We start from the raw sequence: 6,019 nt of genomic DNA on the forward strand, positions 1-6,019 counted from the left end.
GCACCACCACAAGTAGCAATAATTTAAAATATTCAGAGTATTTATATCTATTAATAGAGCAGTCTTTTTATTGAACAGTACTGTTCCCCACCCTTTTATTAATACCAACTTCCTGGTTAGCTCGGGTGGAGAGGTTTCCATTGAATTATCTACAATGGCTTTAAAAAAACCCATTTACAGTTAGATTATCTACACACTAGATAATAATCTTGGTAATAAAATAATTGCTTTCCACTATTCTGCACTTCAACCATGATAGTCTTCCTTTCCAAATTTTTGCAGTGCCCTCCAATCCTCATAAACCCTTTTGCAAACTAACGAAATATTTTTGTTGTTGTTTATCCAAATATTTAAGCACTCCCACCAGTCTAACCTCATGCAAAATCCATTAGTAAACATTGGAGACACTACCAGCCTTACTGCAGGCCAGCAACTGCAAACTTTCTAGCTTCAATGAGCCCTTTCCACACTGATTTCTTTGCCAAGGAAAAACTGCACATTGGTCATAATTATCTATATCTATCTATCTATCTATCTATCTATCTATCTATCTAAACTATATATAACATGCATCATCTTGCCATAGGCACTTTGCATGTTGCAGAGGATTCCGAGGTGTATTTGGGGATGCACAATCAGTTCATACTCTGCCTCACCATTGCTCCACTTTGGACTGCACCCAATTTTGTTCTGTGGCTGCATGTTTTGGGGGTGTGATTGCTAATGGTGGGCTGTTTCACAGAAGCCTTTCCATCATTACTGGTGTCCTCAATGAAGGACCCTTGACAAGCTTCCAAGAGCCCTAGGATACAGGTTGAGAACTACTGCTATAAACATTTGAGAGGCGGGGAATACTCCTCAATTAACTGTATTTAAACCCAATTAACTTCCACTTTTCCTGTGCCTAGAAAGCAGGGGTCCAAGTGGTTTTCCGTTTGTCCCCATGCTTTCAAAGCATGGGCCCAAGCAGTTTTGTCTTTGCCCCGCTGCTTTGACCTAGAAAACCCACTCTTTAGTGCTAAATGGGAGCAAATGTCAATCCAGAGAAAACTCAGTTGACATTTGCTCCAATTCAGCAGTAAATGGCAGGAAGGCGGTGAGGCAAGTCAAAGAATACTCCATTTCCAGCCTTCCCCTTTAGAGTCTTCCATTATCATGCAAAAGAAGTGAACAGATCCTTTTTCATTTCCTTTAAAAGAACTCAGCTGTTCAAGCTCTGATTTAGGACATGCTGAAAGAAAACACAGGCGGAGGCAGTCAGAGTAAATGAGGAATGTCAGGACTCAGAAGGCTACGTTGTTTAGCCTGAAGGGCAGTTGGAAACTGAAGTGAATGAAGCCAGGTTAAAGGCCTGGATCAATAAGCGCTTACGGTAAGATGTCCCAGGAGTGAGCACACAAAGACGGCTGTAGTACTCTCAGCCATTTTCTTGCCCATACCAATATCATGCCTTCTGGCGAAATAGGAAGCCAACCACAGTCATGAACCAAAGGTGTCCTAAAGGAGGTTTCATATTCTCCCAGGGCAGAGGCTGCCGTTGTAGCCCCTGCCAACGGCTTGCGTTCAAACCAAGCCATAAAGGCAGAAAAAGGAAAGGCTCAAGAACACCCCAGCCCACCTAGGTGCAATTAAACTAAATAACTGAAACAAGTTGGCTGCTGCTGGCACTTTTGGTGCCCTGGGGAGTTTTCTGTTTTGGAGCCTCAATTGCGGTAACGTGTAGGACGCACAAGACAGCGGAACCAGCCAACCGGATGGGCCTGCTGTCCGCTAATTGGGCTCAGTCTGCTCCCATGTCCGGCCACCGGACGACAGGCACAGCCTCCTTGAAATTGTCGCCACCAAATGAACCACTGACCTTAACTGAAGGAGCCACATATATCTTGGGCAAGGGAGAAACTAAAATTAAAAGGGTATTTTTTGTTTTTCCACCCCTGCCTTCCTTCTCCCCCATCGTTCCAGAGTTTGTCATCCTATCACACCTATCAACAGTGCCAGCCTCGAGACATTTTAGCACCTTGCGTCGAGTGCCAAAAAACCCCTGAAATGACATGCTATCCCCCTGCATACTTGAAAAGCTGCCATTCTTTCCCCCTACCCTCAATAAAACTCACAGAATCTGAGCTGAATTGATTCAATTCAGGGTAGAGGAGAAGCTAGAAAAGAAAGAAAGAAAGAGCCCACAGCAATATTGTAATTTAGGTGATATTAGACTTACTTTGCGCTCCCCCTCCACACGCCCTCTTTAGGTGGTGATGGGTATTATTTCACTTACTTCAAAACATGGTGGCAAGCCAACCTTGCCACATATGAAGACACTGTTGCTCCTGAGTTGGGGCCCTGGACTTTTGCCCCAGAATACTACTCTGATAGGACTACTGGCCCATGGTCATCCCCTCCACACTTCCCAATTAATGAAGAATAGAGTCCCATAGTTAGCACAGAAGAAACAGACTGTATGTCTGTAAATTGCTGTGAGTATGAGGCTCAGTAGTTTAGCAGCAGGGTTACCACCATCTTTTATTGCTTGGGGTGTGTGGGGTATGTTGGTGGCATTTCTTTATAAAGACAGGAGACTGCAGGGGTTGATTAAAAAACTTGTTGATAGATGAAAATGATGCATCTGGCGGATCAAGCAACTTTGGTTTTTTTTAAAAAAAGTATTGTTAATTGTTTCTTATGCAAGAGCATGGGTAGGCAAACTAAGGCCCGGGGGCCGGATCCAGCCCAATCGCCTTCTCAATCCGGCCCGTGGACGGTCCGGGAATCAGCGTGTTTTTACATGAGTAGAATGTGTCCTTTTATTTAAAATGCATCTCTGGCTTATTTGTGGGGCCTGCCTGGTGTTTTTACATGAGTAGAATGTGTCCTTTTATTTAAAATGCATCTCTGAGTTATTTGTGGGGCATAGGAATTTGTTCATTTCCCCCCCAAAAAATATAGTCCGGCCCCCCACAAGGTCTGAGGGACAGTAGACCAGCCGCCTTCTGAAAAAGTTTGCTGACCCCTGTGCAAGAGCATGCTGAAGCATGGAGTGGCAAGCATCGTCTTGGAGGAGGGTAAATGCCAAGTCTCTCATGCACAAGGGAATGCCTCTTCTAAGATGGTGCCTGCTGTGACCGACATGTGCACAATGTACAGTGGTACCTTGGGTTACAGATGCTTCAGGTTACAGACGCTTCAGGTTACAGACTCTGCTAACCCAGAAATAGTACCTCGGGTCAAGAACTTTGCTTCAGGATGGGAACGGAAATCGCGCGCTGGCGGCAGCGGGAGGCCCCATTAGCGAAAGTGGTACCTCAGGTTAAGAACAGTTTCAGGTTAAGAACAGACCTCCAGAATGAATTAAGTTCTTAACCTGAGGTACCACTGTATAATCTAAAAAAACCAAATCCTTTTGTCTCCAGGTGGACTATTTTATTCAAATGCAACTTGTTTGCAGGTTCTGTGGATAGATCTGTTCATTGACTGGAATTAATTCACAATCGACCTATTAATATTTCCTTAGTTGAGTGACGACAGTCCTGCCACTTGTGAGGAGTGTTTAAAGAGCACTACAAGATAATAAAGTAAGGAGGACATTTACAGCCCTATAAATCCAGAGAATGGGCGTGGATCCAAAGAATCATAAACTAGTTCTGTGAGCCCAAGGAGGCTTTAGTCTTGTTTTTCTTGAACATCAGCCCACTCACCTCTGATGCATGGCAAACCTAAGACACACATCATGTGGTTCTTCATTTTTCTTCAATTTTGTTTTTTTTGGGGGGGGGGGAAATAAGTGGATGATGTGTGTATCTCTGTTTGTCCACATGAAAATCCAGATTCCTTTGAAAAGCCAAAAAATATTATCAGTGTTGCGTAAGCCCCACAGCAACACCCTTCATTTCAAGAAGGTGGGTCTTTGTAAAATCATCATCTTCTCCCCTATGCTGGACCTCATAGCTCAGGACTTGCTACTCCCTTAAAAGGGCAAAGAGAAGAGCATGAAACACTGTAAGACAGCAAGGCCATTCTCATCCCATTTTGTATCATGAGGATGGCAGAACCACATTCCACACAGCAGCTGTAATATGTTTGCACCATCTAAGCGAAGAACAGTGGATGCTGAGAAAAATAGATATCCCCGCAATGGAAGAACTACCGTACAAGAAAGATGTCTTGAGATTGTACAACGAATGAGCAACAGCAGTGCATTTGTTGCATGGAAAAATGGGTTTGTGGAAAGACCTTAAGATCTGGAAGATCCTGGAATTTGCCTTTCCAGATTGTGTAGAAGATCCTTCTCAAGAAATGAATGCAAAAACAGTCCAGAATTTTAACTCAGAAGGACTGAGGATTTTTATACCCATTATCTAACTACACAAAAATACTCTCCCACCAGGCGTCCTAAACTTGGTCCTGAATGCTAACAGGTCTCTGAGCAAAGAAATGAAATCAGAGCCATCTATCTGAGGTAGGGTTCGGAGAAGTTTTGCCTTGCTGGGCAAAAAGCATAGGCTTGAAGCAGTTGGGATTTTGACTACAGACTGCCACTTTGGGGTTTTAAGGTGCTGGTGTTACTTTTGGGATCAGCACTGCCCATTTGTATTACTGTTTCTGTACTCCTCTAGGACCTGTTTTGCCTGTAAATGAATTATGGAAACAGCACACATTTCCAATGTTCTGTCCTTGAAAGGAAGCTTACAATTAACTTAACCGCTTCTCGGGCAAATGGGGAAATAACCAATCACACAGCAGTTTCTCAGTTTGGCCTATTCAGTAGTTGGTATATTTTAAAAAGTAAAGCGATTTTTAAAATGAAATATTTGCTTGATCTACATGGGTTGTTATATATGTATTGGCTGCTGTTTCTACAACAGCATGCTGTCAGAATAGCAAAAGTCAACAAAATGCCACATGCTAGCACACAGTCACTGGTTGGCATCCTCAGTTTTCTATTTCATCATATGAAAAAAAGCTAAAGTTGTTTCTACTAAAAGTGACTATGCATACAACATAAACCTCATGGTCAACAGCCCCCAGTGTATCTGTTAAACCAGCAAATAGCACGTTGAAAAGGAAAGGTGCCAACACACAGCTCTGGTGGGTGCCAGTCTTGATATAAAATTTCTCCATTGTTTGCCATTTGTCAACAGCATGAGTCATAATGCTGGAACCAATATGAAAAATAGTGGCCAGGTTCATGAAGAATTCAAGAGAGTGTTCCAGTTTATAAGGTCAAACAGTTCTGCAAGATTGACAGAGAGAGAACAGGTCTTGGAGGTTTTCTTCCAATGTTGATCTTTGGGTGATATCCTGTGCTTTGAAGACTTGATGACAACAGTCTTGGCTTGGGTGCAAAGTTCAAGCTAGCATCTTCAGCCTAAGACAGTGCTGAGCAACGTAACATTATTGTCACATATCATCCAAAATGATACAGTTTGGCTACAGGTGACTAAGGAGACAATGAGTGGCCTGAGTTTTGCAGCTTGTCTTTTCTAGTATTCGTTGAATGGAGGCAAGACTACTCAGATATATCATGGAGATTCAAAGAATGGCAGAACAACTCAATCACTCTTGACTTTCCCTTTTCTTGTGAGAGGTTATGCCTTCGTCACAGCAAGATACACCAATATGTAGATGGGAATGTTTAAATTGTTTGTTCCAGTATTTCCTTAGTTAATAGATTGTTCCGTCTTTCATAATACCAGAATGTCAGTGAAGCTGAGTGCTGGGAGATCCAGGACAGACAATAGGAAGTCATTCTTCACACAGTGCATACTTAAAACTATGGAAATTGCTCCTGCAAGATGTAGTGATAGCCACTAATTTGGATGACTTGTTAAGTGGATTAGACCAAAGCCATGGAGAATACCACTATATTGACTGGTACTAGTCACAATGTCTTTATATTATTACCTCTATATTGGAGGCAGTATGAATACCAGCTGCTAGGGAAGGCAAAGACTGCTATTGTGTGTGTCCTGCGTTAGGTTTCCCATAGGTATCCAGTTAGAGAGAACATGATGCTGAATTGGAT

The sequence above is a fragment of the Podarcis pityusensis genome (assembly GCF_964106645.2).
Source record: "Podarcis pityusensis genome assembly, chromosome: 7".
Classification (NCBI taxonomy): Eukaryota; Metazoa; Chordata; class Lepidosauria; order Squamata; family Lacertidae; genus Podarcis; species Podarcis pityusensis.